Here is a 26,292-nt window from a genome sequence, read left to right as displayed (position 1 = left end):
GTACGAAGTAATCAGAATGAATTCATAATAACATTTTCGGATAACAATCTGGCCTTAATCCCAGTACATCTTGAATGAAACCGTATCGAAGTGATAACACAAAGCTCAAACAAAACGACCACGAACCATAGAACTGAGTAAAGGCTTCGAAACAGCTATTGTAAGCTTGAAACAAAGACATTAATTTCGGTCGCAACTTTTTCACGTCAACGTGACGGTTGCACTAAAGTTTGTTTTTCGTTTTTTTTTTTTTACAAAACAAGTGACGTAAAAGCCTACTATAGCTCGATCGATCATCGTTGAGCTTAAAACGCGAATTCCACTACACAAAAGATTGAAAGAACTTTGGATGTAATAAAAGCCTTTTATATTAAAAAATAATAAAACTTTGGTTCCTATTAAAATAAAAAACTTAAATTTTTTTCAATCTGGTCTTCGCTTATGCTACCAGATTGAAATGAAATTCAAAATTTCAATTAATGATTCAGTAAATATTTTACTACTGAAGAAAGGCCTGCTTCTTAAGAAGTTTTTGGAACGTATTCAACCACACTGCTCCAATGAAACTTAGTGGATACTCGTGGCAGAAGATCATCAGGTACATGTTGGTTTCAATATAGTAATAAAGTATTCCTTCAACGCCGCGCTGCCATCGAAATCTTTAGTAAATTTACATGTTTTACTAACACGTTATCTCAAGTCAAATATAAAATATTAGAAATAAATTAAATCGAATACTAGTGTTGACCGCAATACTTAATAAATATAAACACAATTTCCACAAGCGGTAACGTGTGTATATGCAAATTAATTTACTCGGCATCCCTTTCCGTTTACATGTCGACGTTTTCACGTCAGAACGAGCTCGTTTATCATAAAAAAGGATTCTAACATGAAGTCAACTCAGCTAGGATTCAACAAGACACGTCGCTTTAACGGACTAAATTTATTTCTGATTTGTATTGATCTGGTTATCGGTTTACAAACAACAAATTAATCACATTTATTTTAGTTGAAAAACATCAAAGGACATCGCGTGTAAAAAACGCATCTAATTAAATATTCATGCTCAAAAGAATGCAGGAACTAATTATCGCTGGCGGTAATTAAAAAGTTACAAGATGAAAATATAAAGTGCTATTATCCAATGAAAAACTATAATATGTATAGTAATTTTACGAGCGAATTGATTACAATCTAAGGGCATTTCGAGCTTAAAAGCTTTGACACACGCGATCCGTGTAGCTACTTAACCAACTGCGATATATTAAATACGTGTTATGATTTTGGTGGAATATTTATGGTGCACGTAATTAAACTGGAGAATGTGGTTGAAAATATTATTTTTTTAGTCTAGGTTGTAGGGCTTGTTGCAAGTCCGTCTATGTGGTTGCACTCATCAGATATTTAGATAGCGGTACCCAGTATTGCTGTGTTCTGGTTTGTGTGAGTGAGCCATTGTAACTACAGGCACAATAGAAGTAACATCTTAAGTCTCAAGGTTGGTGGTATATTGGTTATGTAAGAGACTGTTAAAATTGAAAAAAGCTGAGATGGCCCTGTGGTTAGAACGCGTGCATCTTAACCGATTATTTTATAATGTATTCTTAAAATTGTAACATTTAAACTACTACATAATCAGTTTTTAATGCTTATTAACACTATTTAAATTTTAAGTAAATATTAAAAGTCATGGGATTTCAGTAATGAAAACATGAAACTATTTAAAGTTGTTATTTTTAAAACCAACATAGATTTTAGTTCTTACTCATATAACTTGAGCTGACATGGCCCAGTGGCTAGAACGCGTGCATCTTAACCGATGATTGTGGGTTCAAACCCAGGCAAGCACAACTATATATATATCTGCTTAATTTGTGTTTATAATTCATCTCGTGCTCGGCGGTGAAGGAAAACATCGTGAGGAAACCTGCATTTGTCTAATTTCATCAAAATTCTGCCATATGTGCATTCCACCAACCCGCATTGGAACAGCTATGTGAAATATGTTCCAAACCCTCTCCTTAATAGGAGAGGAGGCCTTAGCCCAGCAGTGGGAAATTTACAGGCTGTTTAAGGAATCGTTAATAGTTTTTTACAGCGACATTACCTATGGGCTATGATGACCACTTACCATCCGGTGGCCCATTTACTGATCCGCCTACCTATACCATAAAAAAGTTTTGAAGTAAATTTCGCTATAAAACAATTTGAGTACAATTTCTTACATAGTTACAACATACAATAAAAATTTCATATATGTCATTGGTACGTGTATTTCACATGATTTACGATATGATTTTACCATTTACTTATTATACTACCTCATATTCCGAAATCAATAACTATAATTGTAAAAATAACCATGTTAATTTAAATTCTCAAATATCTCCCATGTATATATTTCGATCGGTTACGATTTTATTATATTTATAGATACAAATTTAACTACGATCGTTTTATTTATTTTTTATTTTTCCCGACATTGTTTATCAGCTGTGGTTACGAGCTGACGCAGCAGAATGGAATTATGCAGCGCACGTTTTATTTTTCAAGTTAAACTGTCATTAGATTTTAATAAAAACAAAATTGTAGCTTACTCCTGTAATACTTTCAGGAGACAGTCAAAAAGTTAGTCGAAATTTTAAATACGATACACGAACATGTATCAATAATTAATTATTATAACGTAGTTAGTAAGTTGGTAATAGGTAGTAAAACAATAAAGTCCTACTAAACACCACACCCAAAATACTATTAAGCGAGTGTACCTTACAAGTTACACTGACTTACTTACCATTGAAACCGTAGAACTTAAATACTATACTTTATATTGACAGACGGCATACATAGATGGATTGGCTTGCACATAACCATAACCAAATCTCAAGCTTGTCAGAGATGTACGAACTATTTAAGTAATCGTATGACTGGCAGGAGCTGGACGCGAGTAGCCCAAGAACGATCACAGTGGCGTGCAATTGAAGAGGCCTAAGTCCAGCAGTGGACGAACATGGGCTGTTGATGATTATGATTGATGATGACAAAAAAGTCATATCTACTTATCCTATGCCAATCTCATTATAAAATAATGTCAGAAAGTGACAGATAGCTCGTATGTTATATTGTAATCGCCACCTCGTTAAACTGAAATGTGACCGCAACTCAAATATAGCAGAGTAAGGCATTCATGGCAGTTCATTGCGTACGGATTCTAGAACTGCTATGTTCTCATTATTACAACCTCCATGATTATATTTCATAACTATAGTCAAATATAAAGAATTTGATGTATTATTTTGTATGACTCTGTGGTAGGGCTTTGTGTAAGCCCGTTTGGGTAAGTACCACCAATATATACCAACAACGGTAACAGCCTATAAAATTTTCACTGATGGGCTAAGGCAGCCTGTTTCTTTGAGGAGAAGGCTTGGATCTTTTTCAACTATGCTGCTCCAATACGGGTTGGTGGACACACAAGGGGCAGAATTTCGCTGAAATTAGGCACATGCATGTTTCCTCGTGATGTTTTCCTTCACTGCCGAACACTAGATGAATTGAACATAAATTAAGCACATGGTGGTCCGACGACCTGAAGGTTGCGGAAAGCCGCTTATTGCGGTCTGCACGAGACCGGACGTTGTGGGGATCTTTGGGGGAGGCCTATGTACGTGAAAAAAAAAAACAAAAAAAAAACAGTGAACGTTCTTTGTCTGAAATGATGATGAACATTCAGTGGTGTTTGCCTGGGTTTTAACCTGCAATGATGATTGCGGTAAGATGCACGTTTCTAACCACTGGGCCATCTCGGCTCTGTATATATCAATATACACGACCAATCACCAATTAGTAGTGTTTGTTCCGGTTTAAAGGCTGGGAGAGCGTCTAATTACAGACACAAGGGACATAATATCTCTGTACCCAAGTTTGGTGACGTTCAAATTTCTTACGACCCCATTGTTAGCATTGATGACCATTTACCATTAGCTTGCTCATTTAACCGCCCGATACATGTTATGTAATAAAAAAATAAGTAATCGACGACTGTAACTTAATGGAATGGATTTCGTCGTTTGATTGTTATAAGGTAACAAGCGCCCCGCCCTGCCTTTACACGGGTGCAATAATACGAGTATATATGACATCACAGTAGAGACTTCTAAAATTATCAGTATTCTTTACTAAATTGTCCATGTATTATATATAAAGACCTTCTTATCGATTCACTCTATTTATTAAAATTAAACGGCATCAAAATCAGTTGCGTAGTTTTAAACATTTAAGCATACACAGGGACAGAGGGACAGAGAAAGCAACTTCGTTTTATACTATGTAGTGATATTTAGCTTAAAATGAATATAAAAAAGCAAAAAAAAGCAACAGCCCGTAATTTTCCCACTGCTGGGCTAAGGCCTCCTCTGTCATTAAGGAGAGGGTTTGGAACATATTCCACCACACTGTTCCAATGCGGGTTGGGAGATTGCACCTGTGCCAGAATTTTGATGAAATTAGACACATGCAGGTTTCCTCACGATGTTTTCCTTCACCGTCGAGCACGAGATGAATTGTAAACACAAATTAAGCACATATATATAGCGGTGCTTGCCTGGGATTGAACCCGAAATCATTGGTTAAGATGCATGCGTTCTAACCACTGGGCCATCTCAGCTCAAAGTTGAATATGATGGAAAAAAATGATAGGTGTCTATCTCCGATTATTTTCAATACGTGGTGTTATTTTATTATTATCAATGTTACAAGCTTTGCAATTTCCAATGTTTGTTTAGGTCAAAAATTGCAAGCTGAATAAGAATTTCTGTCCGTTGATTCAGTTCTGATGATAATATATTTTTATAGACTAATGATGATTGATGATATATTTTTTTAAATCGAACTTATATCCTGCGAATGCCGTTATCAAGCAAACCAATCCTTCACATCTATCGCTTTATGAGACCTTATTAATATTAGAACCAGTGCCATACCGAGTCGAATTTAATTTATTTTATATTTAATATACCTAACTCTTTAATTTTTTTACGTTATGATTGATGAGTATATGATAATCTTGTATCTTATATAATAATAGTTCGGAGGGCTCATTTCATTTAATAATAAAAGTTCTTATAAATCTTATTTATTTAATATTTACTGTTCTGGTTTGTAGCAATTGTATTAAGACCAAGAGTTCCGTTTCCAATGTTGTAGGAGGAGAAATTTAATCGTTTTACGTATGTATTAAACGGTAAGTTTTCACTCAGCGCGTAGACGAAGTATGAAACAGTTGTTAGATTAGGTTAAGCGGTAGGTTAAGACGTCATCTCTACCCCTGGACGTGTAAGTAAATTTTATGATAATCAGTTAAGTAGAAGACTTAAAACATCACAAGCAAACTAATTATAGCATATATAATATCATTCTACTTTCAAAATAAACTTTTTAATACCGAAATTGAAGTGTCATTATTATTTTATAAATGGAAACTGACTCTTAAACATGTAAGTCATTTTTAAAACTGTTCCATTTTTAAATCGTACTGATAGCGAAATATCGACTTGAAAGTGGGACTCGTACGTGAAAAAAAAAATGAAGCAATGTAGACGCGGGCGACCAATCGCGATTAAATAAACCGCAAACGATTCAGTTTGAGTTAATTGCAGTGTAAAAACGTTCAGGACATACAATGGCTTCATTAGCGCGGGTATGCCGAGATGTGCTCGGTGGACTATCGGACGAATATAATTGATGAATCGATTTAATTCGGTACAGAATCGTTAATTTCGTTATTCTATACAATTTTATACCTACATGGAATCCATAATGAGGTATTTTATTACAGATACTTATAGCGTTTTACATAATATAGCCAAAAATATATAAGACCAGATAAAATGTTATCAACATATATATGTTTTTCATTTAGTTTAAGCCTCATTGTTCTGGTAACTAGTCTAGAATGCTAAAGTCTTTGATTCAAGCTTGGAATTATATAATATTCTACCGCCAAACAGTACTGTTGACTTCCCGTTTGAAGGGGGAGTGAGCTAGTGTAACTACAGGCACAAGCATCTTAGTTTCCAAGGTTGCTGGTTTTGCTATTGTTCCAAGGTTGGTAGCGCTTTGGGTGTATGGGTAATAGGTGGTGGTGACCACTTACCAGCAGGTGATAAATTTGCTCATCCGTCTACCCATATCATAAAAAAGCCTAGGATTAGACCTAGCATTGATTTAGACCCATAAAGGCTTTTTTTCATCTGCCTTATTAAAACATAAATAATTTAAAAAATAATAAAATATATAAAAAGGTTAAATATGTATGTTGAAACAATTTAAATACAATAAATGTTTATAGGTAAGTCAGGCAAAAGAGTGATTAGCCTATAAAGTGACGCCGAAAGAAAAGCGAGTAGCGAACGGCTTAAAAGAGACATCGCTTGGATTAAAAAATAAAAAAATAAAGTTTGATTTGTTCTTTGAACACGGATAATAAAAAAGTTGGGTAAATTATAAGAAGATTTTTTTTTAATTATTATTATATAATAGCAAATATTTAACATTAATAATTTATCCAGCCCAATAAATGGCAATGGAAATTTTTATTTTCATTTTGAAGTTTGTTTAAAAATGTATACCCAAAAGCATCTTACAAATAATGTTTTATAAAAAATATTATTTATTACCCTACCATTAAAATATGTTACCGTCAAACGGCGATACTTATTATTGTGTTACCATTTGAAGGGTGAGTGAGAGTTAGGGGAGTAACTACAGACTCAAGGGATAGCATTGTAGTGCCTAAGGTTGATGGCTCATTGGTGGCTCAAAGAATGGTCGATGAAACCCACTAACCATCTGATGGCACATTTGCTTACCTTTTTTCTATGACATAGGTGACAAACGAGCAGGAGGCTCACCTGATGGGAAGTGACTACAGGGGCTTGAAAGTGCGTTGCCGGCCTTTAAGAAAGGAGTACGCTCTTTTCTTGAAGGTTCCCATGTCGTATCGGTTCGGAAAAACCGCCGGCGAAAGCTGGTTCCACAAAGTGGTTGTGGAACCAGCTTTCGCTAACTTATATTAAAAATTTGCTAAGCAAACGCTCATCAAGTAACTTGAAAAAGAGAAATCATTTTACTTAAACGAAACAATAAACTATTATTTTCGATAGGGAAAAAACTATGAAAATCGGAACCGTCAATATTGATACATGATTTTGTACAATAAATCGTAAAGCGACGCTTGTTTGACGTCTCGCAATTTCCGCCTCGCTTTGTAATAACAAGATTTATACTATATGCCATTTCTAATGTAATCAGTTCTGTGGTGTCGCCTAACTAGAATTAATTTACACGAGGTTCCAACGCAAAGTTCAGGGCCTTTAGAGCGGCATGAAACTACAATTTAGTTAAACATACATTTGGACACACTCCAAACATGGTACATTATAAATACTAAGACCATTGTACCGTATGGAAGACGAGTTAATTTGTTTACGTGAGCCTCATAATTCTAAATTTAAACTTTTTATTATATTAAAAAGTAAAGTTACAGTTTTTAATGGTCATTAATATTAATGGGCAAACAAGATACTCTTTTGCGAATTGGATACATATATGGCAGACTCGGTACGAGAAGGTTTCCTCACGATATTCTCCTTCATTGCAGCAAATTAGTTGCCAGGGTTTGAACCCATAATTGTTCCTTAATATAACGCGTTCTAACCACTGGGCCTTCTCGGCTCTTTCAATATAATAATTATTTAATTGTATAATAAAATGTTTAATAAGTTATTATTGACAGTACCTACCAATTTGAAGATTGTTATTTTGGTAATGCTGTAACATGAAGATTTCAAAGTTCATCTACTACCTAAGTGAACATAGAATACAATATCAATTAAAAAAAGCGCGTATCATATTCATGGATATCCTCAAAGGCTTGTATTATTCTAATTATAGTTCGACAAAACAAGACTTAACTATTGACGTCAATAGATGGCGCTACAATGCTCACAATACTAAAATATTCTAAAGTTTTCAAAACAATATTCTAAAAGTTAAGTCATGTCATTTAATTATTTACTTTAATTACCTCGTTATTAATACGCAATATATTTCAAAGGAATGATTAATTCCATCTAAGTTAATCATAAACAACTACAACAATTAGAATTAAAATAATATAAACAGTTCGCTTACTTAGTAGTTAAACAGAGGGAGACAATGAGTTACTTTCGCATTTAATATTATTAAATGGATGTGAAAATGAAACATTCGAATTGCATAATATCGAAAATACAATTTATTGGAATCAAATTGTAATTAAATATTGTCATGATTTATAAATGGAATGGATGAATATCCTTTAATTGACTATACTGTGTATAAGACGCTTGTGTGTGGGTATATGTTTACTTGTGTGTGAGGTTTCGTGTATACGTGTGTACTGTGTATATTTTCTACCTAACGATCTGAGTGACATGTAGTCAATAGTTCTTCTGTTCATAGGTAATTTGCTTATGTCTAATTCCAACGAAATTCTGATATAAGTTACACCAAACCCCATTTGAGCAGCTGACTTCCTGAACTTCTCCTCAAAGGAAGAGGAGGCCTCAGCTTAGCGGCCACCTCTTCCATTAAGGAGAGGGTGTGGAACATATTCCACCACGCTGTTCCAATGCGGGTTGGTGCACATATGGCAGAATTTCGATGAAATTAGACATATGCAGGTTTCCTCGCAATGTTTTCCTTACCACCGAGCACGAGATGAATTATAAACACAAATTAAGCACATATATATAGTGGGGCTTGCCTGGGTTTGAACTCACAATCATCGGTTAAGATGCACGCGTTCTAGCCACTGGGCCATGTCAGCTCAAGTTATATGAGTAAGAACTAAAATCTATGTTGGTTTTAAAAATAACAACTTTAAATACTTAGTTTCATGTTTTCATAACTGAAATCCCTTTACTTTAATATTTACTTAAAATTTAAATAGTGTTAATAAGATAATAAGCATTAAAAACTGATTATAGTAATAGTTTAAAATTTTAAATGTAAGATCTTTTAGAATCATTTTGTTAGTAACATATATTTTCAAATCAATCAAATTCCTTAATTAAAGAATCATTACAGTTTTTTATTTAATTTAATATAAACACTACGGAAAAGAAAATACTCTAACCTCAGAAGAACCCGCGTAAACAACCCATCAATCCGGTATTGTTAACATATATTCAATATCACAAAGAAATAGGTATACGACCATCATTTAAATCCCAAGGTATGCTATCATCTATCATAAACTCAAAGATTATATAATACCTTTTTGCACACAAGCATTATAAGAATTTCTTCACCTGAAGGTCTTTTCCACACAGTTAATAAAATCGATTTTTAAACTATAAACCTTTCGCGATCATAATCGGATCAGACCTTTTGGAACTGAGATACGCGCAATCAGATAGCGTTGACAGAATTACATTGATAAATTATGATGCGTCGTTACTTGGTAATTAGTATGGAATTTAAACTGATGTACTACAGCGTTATTTTCAAGCTGCAACTGTAAAAGAAGTTTATTGAAAATATAATTATTGAGTACCAATAATAAATAGAAATAAATGTCAAGATTATACAGTCTATCTACATTAATATTATAAATTTGAAAGTAACTCTGTCTGATCGGTTGTCATTCTTTCACGACCAAACCGCTGAAACGACTTGATGAAATTTGGTATGAAGCAAACTTGAACTCCATGAAAGGACATTGGTTACTTATTTTGCCTGACACATGACATCTTGACTAACAACACTCTAAAACACGAACGAAGCCACGGGCGACTTTTAGTCATACATATATATCGTCATAAACATAATCTGCTGAAATCCTTTTTTTTTTTTTGCTATCGCTCCTTCGCCCGACAAATGTCACTTTCGATACACATTCACAAAGTTCCCTGCCATTATCATACAACGAGAACAATGACACGAAATACATATTGATTAAGGCCATGCCCGATCGAAGAATCGAAAGTGGGGAAGTTAAAGCAAAAAGTTTCTATAAAAATAGTTTCAATTGACACTCAATTTTATCAACCGACTTCTGTTTTATTATTTATTTATAGTCGGGGAAGTCCACTTGGGAACCACCCACTGATAACATATCCGAAAACATTTAGTATTGTTATGTCAAAGTGTGCGTGTATTCCAAGACTAGCAGTCGCCCCCGGCTTCGCACGCGTTTTAGTGTGTTTACTTGGTGGTAGGGCTTTGTGTAAGCAAAGCTAGGTAGATAACACCCACTCATCAGATATTCTACCGCTAAACAACAGTACGCAGTATTGTTGTGTTCCGGTTTGAAGGGCGAGTGAGCCAATGTAACTACAGCCACAAGGGACATAACATCTTAGTTCCCAAGGTTGGTGGCACATTGACGATGTAAGGAATAGTTAATATTTCTTACAGCGCCATTGTCTATGGGTCATGGTGAGCAGTTACCGTCAGGTGGCCCATATACCCGTCCGCCACCATAAAGAAGTGTTGGTTGTCATGCGTTAGGCTATAAAGTAGGCTATGTCCTTTCTTGGAATTCAAGTTAGCTTCATACCAAATTTAATCAAATTTGGTTCAACGGTAGATCGTGAAAGAGCGACAGACAGAGTTACTTTCACATTTATAATATTATTATAGATTTTGAAAGCCAACACAAAGGAGATAACATTTCAGGTACCAAAATTACCTTTCTACACCAATATCTATGAGCAATGGTGGCAAGTGTATCAAGTGAGCCACTCACCCGACCACCTAGCATTGTGTATAAAAATATGTGTTATATTATTAATTTGTTCTGTACATGAACAAAATGAGTATTTTTCTATTCCGTGACATTTATTATTCATGTACTGTAATTTGCGTTTGTTTTGATTTATGTATAAGGTGCGAGTTAATGGACTAAAGAATGAAATTACGTTAAAAGTTTCCAAATATTATTTAGGTTAATATGTTTGTGTGTGAGTATTATTTGATTAATAATTTTATGAAATGCTACGCCCCTTTGCAGCTTATTAGGCATTGAATATTATTTACTCGGGTTGGGAACTTTGAATACCGAATTTAATTGTCATAAGAATTATTACATTAAGGCCTATAATAAGATTATTTAATTGCCCTTTATTATAATAACTAGCGTTCCGACCGGCTTGCTGCTTGCAATGCTGATATTAAATATACCACAATGTCTTTGTATATATATATTAAATGTCCCTACTTTAAAATATTCATTTAAATTAGTCACTTAATTGGATAATGATGAATGCTGCATTACTGTTAAGTTGTTCAGTCCACGTTTGTAGGGTAAGCTCAAAACAGTGTATATCAACGACATCACATTAGAAATCTCTAATATTATTCAGTGTTTCTTTACTATAATATACGTGTATTATAAATGTAAACCTAATCTTGAAAGATCTAAGCAAATGCAAGGACAAACAGCAGAATGCGGCTTTTTTTATACTACGTAGTGACTTATGCGATCATCGTGTGGTCTACAAAGCATGGTCTGGAGAAATATATCATCCTTAGCAAAATGGATAGCAGACGTGCCCAGGGTAGGGCGCCTACAAGGTGGTCTGACTCGATTAAGAAGGCAGCAGGCGGGAGCATGTACCGTGCGGTCCACTCCGCATATGACCGCACCAAATGGAAACGAATCATATGTGTTCGCGATCCTCAGCAGTGAGGGAACGATCAACAAGTTCATAAGTCACTTACTTATGAACTTCGTTAATTGATTTCAATTAGTGTTTTAATCGATTTGTATAAAACGTTTTAAAACTATCAATAATCGAATGTATCGATACATCAAGTGACCTATTTGCTAGTTTACATATTTGAAATAAAAAATATACAAAATTACTTTGTTAATATATTTCATTAACATAAATTATAAATACTTTAAAAAAATTGTTAAAGTCGGTGTCGGAACTGACCATCAGTTTTAATTAACACAAAAGATTTTAATCAATAAAATTCCCTTTTATTAAAATTGAATTCAGGTGAGGGGTGATAAGTGCATATGGTCAATTAATTAAATGGAAAGTTAAAAAATAGGGTAAGGTTAAATGTGATTCGTATTTGGGGTGATATTTGATTAATGTCGTTCCGTCATTTGAATTTATTGTTGTTTCGATATTGAATACACGAATTGTTGTTTTTTAAGTTCCTCTATCATTAAAAAAAAGGTATTAGTAATTCCCTAAAATAATAAGATTATTAATTCTCTTACATATACTGTATATAAAGAATTTAGCTTTGTATTTGAATTCTAGATTTAAAATCTAATTAAAAAAAAAATACCCGACAAATTTGAATTTCGAATTATTCTCCGCAATATTCAAAATACATTTTTTATACACTTTTTAATGATATAATACTGCTAGTCCAACGCCGTTCAGCCAGTTTAGATACCGACAAGTACCATTATTATTATCTAAATGATCATTTTTAAATACCTATATACACTTTTTGTATTTTACGTCCAGTTAAAATCATAAAACGAAAACCCAAGAGGAATTCAACCTTCATAAATTCTGCCTTGTTACAAATCGATTTAAAAAAAAATCTTTTATATCCCGTGTAATAGCGACATATCCATAAAAACTAATGTGCGGTGCACTGTTATAGAGATTTTAAATTCGACTGCATTGCCATTTAACGCGGGAAAATATTAAAATGGCGTACTGTTATAAGTATTATTATCTGTGCTATTTAAATGAAATTGAGTTTCGAAAGAACGCGCTATAAAAGAATATAACGTTTTCGTATTCACAATTTTATTTTGTAATAAAACTCATCATTTAAAAGAAAATATTCTTATTTACGATTCCTTTAATAATATGCGTGTAAATTAAAGATCACGTGAAGAATTTTATGCTAAGTCAGCTATGTATGTGTGTAAAGATTGTAACCGTGTGCTTATTATAATATGCGTACATAAATTGAAGACTACCTGACGGATTTTTTGCTAAGACAGCTATGTATGTGTGCAAAAATTGTAACTGTGTGCGTATAAAAAAATATGCGTACATAAATTAAAGACCATTTGACGGATTTTCTGCTAAGATAGCTATGTATGTGTGCAAACACTGTAACCATGTCCGTAACTATCGGTGCCGACAAGTAACAGAACAAATGACTCCTTGCTTTCCGAAGCATGGAACACTATGAAAATCCTTATTTCGAGCTCTACTAAAATTCCTTCAAATAATAATAAAATTTCCCACGACTGGACAAAGGCCGCCTCTCCATTTGAGAAGAAGGTTTGGAGCATATTCTACCACGCTGCTCCAATGCGGGTTAATGGATTCACATGTAACTGAATTTCGTTTAAATTAGAAGCATATAAGATTCCTTACGATGTTTTCATCGTCGAGCTCGATATGAATAAACACATGAAAATTCAGTGGGGTTTGAACCGGTAATTACTGGTTTAGGTGTACGCGCACTAACCACTGGGCCAAGTCGGCTCTTCTCTCTATTCTTTAATTTAAAAATCGTTTATTAATATCTGACTCAAGAATAACTAGGACCTCAAAATAATTGCTCTATAAGATAGATAATACATTAATGTGGAATTGAATTATTACGCAATTATATTAAACTAGCTGTCGCTGGTATGTCCTTCTTTGTGATTCAAGCGTGATTCATACCAAATTTTATCAAATTTTATTCTGTGGTTTGGCTGTGAAATTGACACACAGTTACTTTATAATATGAGATTAAATTTATTTAAATCGACGAATATCAATGTAATAAGTATATAATTTATTTTACAATAACTATGATAGCTGTTCAAAAAGCGAAAAACAGCGTCTCATCGCGTGTATGTGTTCAATATTTTACAAGTGAGAGACGAAGTGAGTTTCTACAGAATAACGAAGAAGCATAAAATACCTAATTTATTCTTCTTTGTTATTCTTGTTTTCGAAGAGATATTCGTTGTTTCAATCATATTAATCAATCCTTTTAATAGCACTAATTGTGACCGCAACTTTATGCGCGTTTGTATTTAACAAGAAAGTTATCATTGTAGCCTAACTTACTCCTTATTCCATCAGCTATCTGCCAGTAAAAATTCCATCAAAATCGTGCCAGCCGTTCAGAGATCAGCCGGAACAAACTTACATACAAAAAATTATGTATACATAATTTACCTTATACCTTGCATTCATACACACAGACAATATTACAAACAGAAACTCCAACTTTATTATATGTAGAGATTGCGCTACGAAATTTGTGATATAAATTGCTGTCTGTTGTACCCATTATTGGATTCGCCGTTCACGAACGGTCCTGGGTAATCAATGCAATGCTATTTAGCCGTTGAGTGAGTAATGAATAGGTGAAATTACATCACTTAGAAATCCCTGCACTTAGCCCCGACACTAATCAATGTCCATACTAAGTAGGTATATAATATAAGAGTTCTGTAGGTGAAGATTTCTTGCTGACCCAATAATTGATACAAACAACAACAACAGCCTATAACTTCCCACTGCTGGGCTAAAGCTCCCTTTGAGGAGATGGTTTGGAACATATTCCACCACGCTGTTCCAATACGGGTTGCTGGAATACACATGTGGCAGAATTTCTATGAAATTTGTTACATGCAGGTTTCCTCACGATGTTTTCCTTCACCGCTGAGCACGAGATGAATTATAAAGACAAATAAAGCACATAAATCAGCGGTGCTTGCCTGGGTTTGAACCCGCAATCATCGGTTAAGATGCACGCGTTCTAACCACTGGGCCATCTCGACTAAATATAATAATAATAATTGATAGCTTTGTGTATATTTATGCCTTATTATGGATAAGGGCAGGAGGATGATGATTGGCAAGATACATCTTAGTTCTCAAGGTTTGTGATGCATTTGACAGTTCGCTTACTTATTTGGAACTAGTTGTTACCCGCGGGTTCGCTCACTTTTTGGAGTTAGTTGTCAAGTATTACAATTATCTTCCTTGAAGTTCAAGATCGCTTCACACCAAATTTCATCAAACTAGGTTCATTGGTTTGGTCGTGAAGAAGCGACACAGATACAGAGTTACTTACTCATATTAAATATTAATAGATTAAAAAAAGATACGATTATGAAGGATTTCCTGAACTATTAGTCAACTGCACGTGATTTCATAATGTTCGTTCTTTATAAGTATGAAAATGTAACCATAACTAAGTCCTAAGTTTTACGCCAAGACAAGCCGACAGCTATAAATACCAAAAAAATATCATTACAAGCATATTGAACATACACTTAAGACAAATGTAACAAAACTTTATATTTATTATGAACATTAACCAAAGCAAAGTAGGCACTATTAATAACTATTATATGGTATAATATTGCATAATTTATTTGGAGGTTATTCCCTTTATTCGCTTTGTTACTAAAGCGCTAGGTCTGGTCTGAAAAGACCGTCATTAATTTTTGTCTGATAAAAGTGGAATACGTCGTCCTTGAGTCTTTGTAGAATTTAGTTTCACTTGTCCTACATATACGAAGTAAATAGATTTAAAGGGGTGTACACATTAGAGTCACTCAAGAATCGAATAGAATTGAATCGATTTTACGCCAACATATTAGTTCCTCAATTCTTTGATATAGTTCAGATTTTGTATTATTGTACGTACCACTTTTTTATATATATTAATTATCTATAAATTAACTTCTCTTGAGCTAAGGTCTCCTTATGAGAAGGAGGTTTAGCGATTCTCAACCATCGCATCGTGTGAGAATAGTTATAAAACCAAATTAAACACATGAAAATTCAGAGGTGCTGGTCCAGACTTTAACCTCGAATCTTCCATGAAAAGTTTGGTGTGTTAATTTATACATCGTTATAAATTATGGAACAAATTCCTATATTTAAGAAATAAGCATATTCTGTGCTTTAAATACATTTTTGATGTTTTCTTTTTGTATCAGTTTTATATACGAAACGCATAATAACTTTAATGAAAGAAATATTTTTTTTAATGAAATCGTTACGTCATCAAAATAAACTATGGATTTGAATTACCAATAGACCCAGTAGGCTCGGTCCTAATAAAACTTTCAAGTAATCATTTTAACTGCTACTCAAATCATAACTCCAATAAAACCTAATTTGATTCTTCACATTATTAAATTTTTCGTGATTTACAGAGAGTAGCATCTGCTATAGGGCTCGGGCACCGAAGACTTTTGACGCCTTTGCTTGTTCAAACCTTTTTTATGGAATAGCTTGGCGAACGAGCATATGGGTCATATGATAGTAAGTGGTCACCATCACCCATAGACATTGACGCTGTAAGAAATATTAACTATTCCTTACAACGTCAATGCGCCACCAACCTTGGGAACTATGTCCCTTATGCCTGTAACTACACTGGCTCACTCGCCCTTCAAACCGGAATACAACAGTACTGCGTGCTGTTGTTTAGCGGTAGAATATCTGATGTGTGGGTGGTACCTACCCAAGCGGGCTTGCACAAAGCCCTACCATCAGACAGGTAGCTTTACAGCAGATATCTTAGATCAATTATGTTGATTACCACATGCTATTTGAATACTATTAAATTATTTACAACCTAGTGTAGAAAAATAGTTGACATAGTCCAGGAGATAGAACTCGTCATATCGTGGAAACAATCCACTGTCTTTTAATGTAGTTAAGCTGAATTAAAACTTCAGCAATATCACATCATCACACAGTAAATTTCCCACTGCTGGGCTAAGGCCTCCTCTCCTTTTGAGGAGAAGGTTTGGAACATAAGCTGTTCCAATGAGGGTTGGTGAAATACACATGTGGCAGAATTTCGATGAAATTAGACACATGCAGGTATCCTTACGAAGTTTTCTTTCATCGCCGAGCACGAGACGAATTTAAATGAAATGAAAAATTATATACACAAATTAAACACATGAATATCCAGGTGCTTGCCTAGGTTCGAACTCGCAATGATCGGTAAGGTTAGATGCACACGTTCTAACCACTGGGCCAAGCTAGGTTTTTTATTCTAGGAATATTAATAACAGCAAATAGTGACCATCTTCACAAGTGTGTATTTCGATGAACCGATGTAAGATTCGAGCATCAAAGTCTATTAATCTTAAGCATATATCCAATATGTTATACATATATACTCGTTGATATATTGATGATCGATGTATATATTTGTTGCTAAATTCTCATTAGAGTAGATTAATAGTTCTGGAGTTCTATGCAAGCAACGCAAACATACACCAGATATTCTACCGTGCTATGTATTGACGTGTTCCGGTTTGAAGGGTCAGGATTGATCAAGTGAAATAGCGTCCACATATCAGAGCCAATGTTTGAAGGCGCTTTGACGATTTAAGGAATGAATAGTAACGCTCCCAATGTCTGTGAAGAGTCATTCTATAAGCACGAACTACGAATTCATCGCATAATACGAACGTAAAATGTCCAATAGATAATAAATAATTTCAAATACTGATCGCTCATTGGTCGAGTCAAATAAAATTCAATCATTATAATAAATGATTTTAAATACTGATCGCCCATTGGTCGAAATTCGAAAATATTAAAAATATAAACTACATTGATTGGGAGTTTACAAAATATTGTCGTTATTGCTATAAAAAGGTTACCGAATAGTTATTGATGCTTAATTTTGAAATGACGTGTGACATTGATAGTTTTTACGTAAATAATTATGCATTATTTGTTTTTGTTTTTTTTCGATATTACGTATAAATCGTATTACTAGTAACAGAACGCACAACACGCTTAAGAACCGGCCAAGTGCGAGTCGATCTCGCGCACGAAAGGTTCCGTCACATTATCCAAGGAAACGGCAAAAAAATATATCTGTTGTATGAGAGCTATGTCGATGACTTTGCTTCTTTGACGAATCACCTCATTTCTGATGCGATCCCTCAGAGAAACGCCGAGCATAGCCCTTTCCATAGCACGCTGAGCGACTTTAAACTGGTGGACTAGCCTTGTCGTGAGTGTCCACGTTTCGGCTCCGTATGTCATGACGGATAGCCCACCGGATTAGTAAGCTGAAGTGGCAGTGGGCTGGTCATATTTGTCGTAGAACCGACATCCGTTGGGGAAAACGTGTTCTAGAGTGGAGACCGCGTCTCGGCAAACGTAGTGTAGGACGCCCTCAGGCACGGTGGAGTGACGATATACGCAAGGCGGTAGGCAGGAGCTGGATGCGAGTAGCCGGAGAAAGACCACAGTGGCGTGCGCTTGGAGAGGCCTATATCCAGCAGTGGACAACAACAGGCTGATGATGTGATGTGATGTATGAGAGCTCCACTTAAATATTTTTAAGATTTATTTTCTAGTGTCTAATTATCACGGTTCTTAAGAGGCAGCCTGGTGACAGGCGGATTGACAAGAGGACAGCGGACTCTTGTTATTAGGGTTCCGTTTCGGCTACGGAACCCTAAAAGCGGTAGAATGTATCCGTATTACTAATATAATAACGAAAACATTTCAAGGATATACGTATAAAGATAGCGGTTTGTAAATCGGCTTACAATATTTCACGAGTGAGATACGGTATTAGTAGCTCATTTTCATAGCATTTTTTGCATTATAATATTTATGTATGGGTATAAAAATTCAACATAAATATGAGTCTTGCAGTTTGTCTTACTTAATATTCAAACAGAATGATTTATTGACTGGCATTCAAATGGGATAAATGATGATGTTGTAAGCGGTCACCACCGCTGTAAGAAGTATTAACCAACAACCAACCTTACAACGCCAATCGCCAACTTTGGTAATTTTAGATTTTGCCGAGAGTTACTTTCGCCTCTCAAACCGGAACACAACAATACTAAGCATTACTGTATGGTACTAGAATATGTGATGAGATACCTACTAAGACCAGCTTGCTCATATGAAAGTGAAGTAAATATAATATACATATATTTACTAAAACTACTATGACATTTAAGATGGAACCATTAAACATTTATGGGATTCGATATAATCTTTCCTTCAATAATTTTAATAGAGAGTAAGAAAAATATAGCTATCTCTGTTTAACAATAGTAATCTCAATTGTTTTTATTTAATATTTAAAAAAAAATATCACATAAGACAAATGGGATTATGAACAACTTACCACTACAAAGCTGGTGAATAAGTTCGAACAAATCATGATAGCGTTTATTTTAGAATTTAATATAGCTTAACATACATACGTACGGCGTACCTTCGTTCGTGTTAATAGATCTATTAATTATAATAATAGTTGTATAATTATCAAAAGTAATAACAAAATTATATTGCATATTATGTAATTAAATAAGTGTATTATTTTTGCATGTACTATATTAAACTTTCCGTGGACCTCATCGCTTTTTACTGTATTCTATATGCTCTATACTAACTCTACTTCTCTGCTACTCTACTTCTCTAAAACTAATATAAATAATACATTTGCTGCTAGATATCTGCTAACTGAACCTACGCCTTTACATAAACTGTCGACCCCTATTTATCAACTTGAGGGGTGAATTAAAAAGTAACATAAGTCGTTCACCGGGACTCAAACTATCGGCATAACGAATTTCATATGAATTGATTCAACGATTTAAGAATAATATCGCATTTATAAAATTATATAATTATAAAATGATGAGCCGAGATGGCCCCGTGATTGGAACACGTGTATCTGAACCGATGATTGCGGATTGAAACCTAGGCAGGCTATAATTTGTATTTACAATTTATCTCGTGCTCGTGAAGGAAAACATTGTGAGGAAACCTGCATGTGTCTAATTTCAGCGAAATTCTGCCACATGTGTATTCCACCAATCCGCATTCTAATAGCGTTGTGGAATATGTTCCAAAACTTCTCCTCAACGGGAGAGGAGGCCTTAGCCCAGCAGTGTGAAATTTTGAAGTTGTTGTTGTTGTAAAATGATTTATGTAACAAAACGAAAACAATTTTGTTTACTAAATTGTATTGTACAAAACAACAGTAGTGTGTGCAAAGTTTTACATAAATTGATTGTGTGGAACTGGTTTAAAATTCAACTGCAACATTTGACCCACGCATAGAGTTAGAGATGAAGTTAGTAAATAAAAGCTTTAAAATGTCTGCATTAGCGAAGTGGATGGATAATACCTCAAAAAAGAGAGATAGCAACAATGTTAAAAGTTCTCAATGTGGGCGGAAAAGAGAGATAGCTATAATTTTAAGAGTTCGAGTTAATTTATTTATTATTATAATTCTGACGTATATGACAAATGAGATTAGGAGTTTTATACTCGATGATTTTCAAACAGGAAATATAAATTTGTACAATACGATTATTAAATGTAAATCATTGATAAATTTTACTAATTTCGTTGCCGTCTTTGTGGTCAATGGTAGCTTGAATATAAAAATAGCTATACCTACGGCTTACCCGGACGTTTTAAAACTTAATCTGTAGTAAAAGAAACGTCAGGCATCTTTTTATTCCCTTGAGGTATTAAAAAAACACACGGCCTCCTCTGGGATTCAAATTGTCTCCATTGTAAATTTCATATAAATCGGTTCAGCGTTTAAACCGTTAAGGAGTAACAGAGAGAGAGAGAGTTACTTACTTAAAAAAATAATATAAAACGGCATAGGTTATATTTTTAAATGGCGATTAGTAAATGCTCGAAGGATTCCATTATTGATAACAATCACTTTAAATTGAAAAGTACAAATTGATAAAAAACGTATTGAGATTGTTATCTAAATCCACAAAAATAATCTATATTTTATAATAGATGTTGTTCTAGCAGTAATAAATCCAATACATGAACTAACCTTACCCGTATAATAGATAAAGTTCGAAAAACTATATAACAACCTAAATATTATACACGTACTTTATTCATATGACGTAAATGGTAAATGGGTTTGATTAGCGCCAACTATGTTCAAATCGCAGATTCGATCCTGACCCCTGGATTATTATCGTCCCTACTCGTTGAAAAAAGCTTTACGCATAATTGGAACAGGAATATTGGAACGCTATTTTTATTTGAAATTTTATGCATTACTTATTGATCTTATGACTTTTGAACGAGTTAATAGTTTGAGGTCATTTATACAAAGAATTTATTTCCTTGTTCGCAAAAATATTTAGTGTTAATTGAGCTCAGTGGTTATATAATGTGTCTTAGCCGATGATTGCGACTTCAAATCAAGGGCGCACTACTCGTTATAGTCAGTGCATATTTTGTATAAATCGTATAATACTTCCTAACCTTTAAGTGTCGGATGTTAATTTTCCAAATATATCTATCCATCAGTAACAAGCTCTACACCTTCTCAACGAGAAGCCTCAGACCGACAGCAACATTCACAGCTGTATAAACGTTAAAAGTCTGTAAGCGAGAAAATTCGCTTAAATTTATTATAATTTTCGATGGGTCAAATATGCAAACAAGAAATACAGCTTTGAAGTCGATCACATTTAATTTCGATGTGTCACATATAGTTTAACGCATGAAGAACAACTTTGCAGAAGAATATTATGATCTGAGTAATGAGTGGGTTGTTCCTGCCCAACTTGTACAAAGCCTTAGAATATTTATAAAAGTAAAAGTAACGTAAACTAACAGCCTGTAAATTTCCCACTGCTAGGATAAAGCCTCCTCTTCCGTTAAGGAGAGGGTTTGGAAAATATTCCACCACGCTGTTCCAATGCGGGTTGGTGTAATGCACATGTGGCAGAATTTCGATGAAATTAGACACATGCAGGTTTCTTCACGATGTTTTCCTTACCGCCGAGCACGAGATAAATTATAAACATAAATTAAGCACATATATATAGTGGTGCGTGCCAATGTGGGTTGGTGGAATGCACATGCGGCAGAATTTCGATGAAATTAGACACATGTAGGTTTCCTTACGATTTTTCCTTCACCATCGAGCACGAGATGAATTATAAAAACAAATTAAGCACATTTATATCGTGGTGCTTGCCTGGGTTTGAACTCGCAATCACCAATTAAGATGCAAGCGTTCTAACCACTGGGCCGTCTCGGCTTTTCAGAATATTTATACATATGTCCAAATAGTGCTTCAAATAACTATAACAAACGCAAACTTTATTTATTAATCTTGGTGTGCGTGACAGCTACGCTTGACACTCGCCAAACGACATACTGTTTTGCCAGTAAACGTACTTAGAGGATTACTGTTGACCACAATTTCGATACGTTCTCAGGCTTTGACATTATATCTAGACCTATAAATAATCAGAGACCTTACTATAATCCGTTCCCAACTTTACTTTTTTTTATATACTAACATATTATATAGTAAAACTAGCTGTGATCTTGTATGTCAAATTTAACAAAAAAAAATTATTGTAGCCTAAGTTACTTATTATATCAGTTGTCTGCCAGTGAAAGTCCCTTCAAAATCGGTCCAGCCGTTCCAAAAATCGTAAAAATGTTATTTTGATATATTATGTTCGGTGTATAAATACTCAATGCATATGAGTAAAAAAGAGCAATTTTAATATTACAAACGGACGCCCCAAATTTATTATTTGTATAGATCAAACAAACACTATGGTTTTTGTTTATCAAACAAAGACGCAAGAATAGAAAATAATGGAAGTTCGATAGTAAAAAAAAAAAACAATCAATAAAAACTTTTTTAAATTATTAAACATTAATTATAATACTGGCAATCGTAACAGACATATATAAACTTCTTCCCTTTTTTTCATCAATGTTTAATTTGAATAATTTAGAAGCAATCGCTTCATTATCAGGTCAAATTATTTAGAAACAATATACCGATACACTGTTAATTATAACCTTACTGACAATTATATACGTAATTATGAGAAGTTTTTCCGAAGTAATTTTTCAAAGGTAAAATTTCACCTTGAATGATGATGACATACTTCGAAATTTACTGCTCCATTTTTAAATTTATAATTCCATAATATGAAAAAAATCATTACAAATAAAAACATTAATCAAATCTAAAAAATGTGTAAACCATAATTTGAAAACGCATTAAAAAATATAATAGTTTATTTTTCAGATGATGTATATACTTTTTTAAATACAAACGAAAACCAATACACATAAAACTACTTTCTAAAATGACATTTATTACGCGGACTCTAATAGGTCATTTATAAAATACGACATAAAATAAAATCTCCCGAGTATGAAACTCCTTTAAAAAGACCCATTACGAAGTTTTAACATCTATTTCATCCGCAATTTTTATTTATCGAAGCAAACTATAAAAAACTTCGCTAGTTATTTCCTTGTGAAGTTAATTTTTAACAATCTAAACAAAGGCTATTTCATACCGTTCCGTTGTAAATTTCGCTCATTTTTTATACTGAACCATTTTTATTATGAAACTCTAATTACCCAGGGGATATTTAAGAGCTAAACAAACTTCATAATCTAACAAAATCTGATATTAAGAAGTTTACGTAGTAATTAATTCTTAAATGATTAAATTTGGGCAGTTTATATCTTTAGGCATCTTTTATGAATTATTAAATTTATTAAATTAATAAAGACCTATTTTTTATTAAAATAATGATGAAAGCTTCATTAGAGAATAATTATATTTAAAACAGTTCCTATACTCGATTTTATTTAAGTTTAAATAATACTTATTATATAGGAATAACACTGACAATTAAAAAAAAACAATTGAAAGCAACAGATAATAATAGCTGGTTGGCGCCAAATTCGAAACATTCACACAATACAACACAACAGATTAAAAATACAAAAATACTATACCCGTAACAAACACAACACGTAACACAACGTAGACAGCGAGCACGGAACACGACCGGCCGCTACGGGACTATCGCTACGACTGAACTTTGTTTGAGAACGCATATAACGTAGAAGTACTTGAACCTTGATGGGACATAATCGTGTAATGGCTATAATGATTTTATAATTATATGTGTTTAATATTCATTGAGTTGTAAAGTTTTTAGCTAGTTTATTGTTTTACTGTTATGACGTTGTCTGCGTATGTGTTTGTCTGGTATGCCGTTTATTAAATAAGCAAAATTTAATTTAAAAGTTTAATATTCCATGTTTCAACAGCTTTAAATAATAACTCCATCTGCTTATGCTTATTATACGTGTGGCTCATTTTTGTTGTCAATCAATTGATTTTCATAGACATATGCAGATTTCATCACGACTTTCCTGGATTTGAACTCCAATCTACGATAACTTGTACAATTTTGTAATCTTGGTTCATTTTATGTATCGACTGATTGATTGTTGAGTCCAGTATTGATAATTTTCAAAGAGCTTTTACGAAGAAAAAAAATTACCAATTTCCCAGAAACCTCGATACTCTAGAATAAGCACTTAAAAAGTACCCTATATTAATTTTCAATGCTTATGATACCTCTATTATAGTTTTTGCCAATTTACTGGAAACTTCAATTCTCTATAAAAAAGACTTATTACAGAGTATTCTTTATTCATTTCCAGGACTTAAGTTACCACAATTAAAATTTCAATAACTGTATGTAAATTATTCTTTCAAATTGTATTAAAATCAATTGAATAGCGCATAGACAATATAAATCCATACTTATTTAAAATTGGTCTTAATTTGTTTTTAAAATAATTTATAATTTCTGAAAACCAATAAAGCAACATGAAATAAAATGAATAAAAACAATAAGATATTTTAAGTGAAAAGTATATCTTCGACAAGATTATACAGACGATAAAAAAGCGTGGAATTAATACTTGTAGACTTTCAGGCAGGATACCTATAATAAATTTACATATATAATAAATATACATATATAATAATAATACATATATAATTGTATTTAACTAACATGACTATATTTTTAAATGTTAAAAAAGAGTGACTACTGAGTTTCTTGTCGGTTCCTCTCAGTAGAATCTACTTTCCGAACCGATGGTAACTTCTCTAAATATAGTTGTTAAATGACAATTCAAAAGTGCATGTCGAAGCCGACTTGAATGAAGTATACTTTTATTTTGATTTCTAATTATAATAATAATTTAGCAATGTATGCATTTCGCACACACGGGTAATGGTAATTTTGAGATTTGTAGTAAAGAGGTAATAATATGACTACATAAGAGAACTGTCATTTCTACGTCAAACGAGTAGGTCTTACCCAAAGGGCTCGATACTTTCAAAAGTACGCTTTCATTTCAAAATAAAGGACGATCACAGATTACGCAGTTGAAATTCCATAAGTGCTTGTCAAAAACGGATCACCCGACCTCTTGTCATAATTTACAAAATCCCAGTGACACTTCTAGAATATTCAATAAATACATCAAAGCGTCTACTGATATCATGAGCTTCATACCGGAAATTTGATATTAACAATCTTTTCGTTCTTATATATTTTATTAAAATTGTTCATATTGAATTAGGATATTATTAATAATTACAGAGCAAGATAGAATAATTACAGAACAAATTAAACGATATAATATCATGTTAGGAAAATAGGTCTCATTGCTTAAGATCAATAAATATAGCAAGCTTAGTTTTATATGGCAAGAAGTAATAATTTGTACCACGTGATGGTAGCTCTTTGCACGCCCACGAAACAAAAAAGTGTTTACAGGGTGAGTGAGCCAGTGTAACTACAGTCACACGGAACATAGCATCTTAGTTTCCAAGGTTGGCGGCGCTTTGAGGATGTAAGTAATAGTTACAATTCCTTGCTGTGTAAGTTCTTTACACTGTATATGCCTATTATGAGCGATGGTGACCACTAATCTGGCTCATAAAACATAATCTACCTTTTTTATAATATTTACATATATACGAGTATATATCTCTTATGTATCTAATATCTATTTTTAAATATGTTAAATTCAAATCCTATATCGAAAATCATTTTGCCGTTCCTGAGAAAACATGTAAGGCTGCTGTCACTATTTCCGATACGATAAGAAACGTAAAATTTTAAGCTGCATATACAGCATATACATTACAGCTCTTTAATATTCAAAAATAGTTTATTGTTTCCATAGTGTTTTAATCACAAATCCTCACCCGATGATTAATGAAACCAACTCAATAACTTTTCGCAATCAGTAATTCAACCAACAACCATTTAATCTTTCTCAAGTAAAACTTGGGACAACATCCTGTATTATGGCTGTACGGTGCACGGTATAATACAATAGTGTTCCGGTGTGAAGGGTGAAAAGGTAATTATTAGTGGCACGTGAACTTCCT

General features: G+C 33.5%; 1 protein-coding gene across 1 annotated transcript in view; it reads right to left on the bottom strand.

Annotated features, from left to right (window-relative positions):
• The window catches only part of LOC124535865 (connectin-like), a 35,582-nt gene extending 11,683 nt beyond the window's left edge, over positions 1 to 23,899 (bottom strand). Inside the window, exon 1 of the mRNA XM_047112260.1 lies at positions 23,826 to 23,899. The gene's annotated coding sequence lies outside the window, so the exon portion shown is untranslated. The remainder of the gene's footprint in view (positions 1 to 23,825) is intronic.
• Between the last annotated feature and the right edge of the window lie 2,393 nt (positions 23,900 to 26,292).

Source organism: Vanessa cardui, chromosome 15 (assembly GCF_905220365.1).
Source record: "Vanessa cardui chromosome 15, ilVanCard2.1, whole genome shotgun sequence".
Lineage (NCBI taxonomy): Eukaryota > Metazoa > Arthropoda > Insecta > Lepidoptera > Nymphalidae > Vanessa > Vanessa cardui.
Note: the sequence above shows the minus strand (reverse complement) of the source record. Positions and strands in the feature narration are given on the sequence as shown.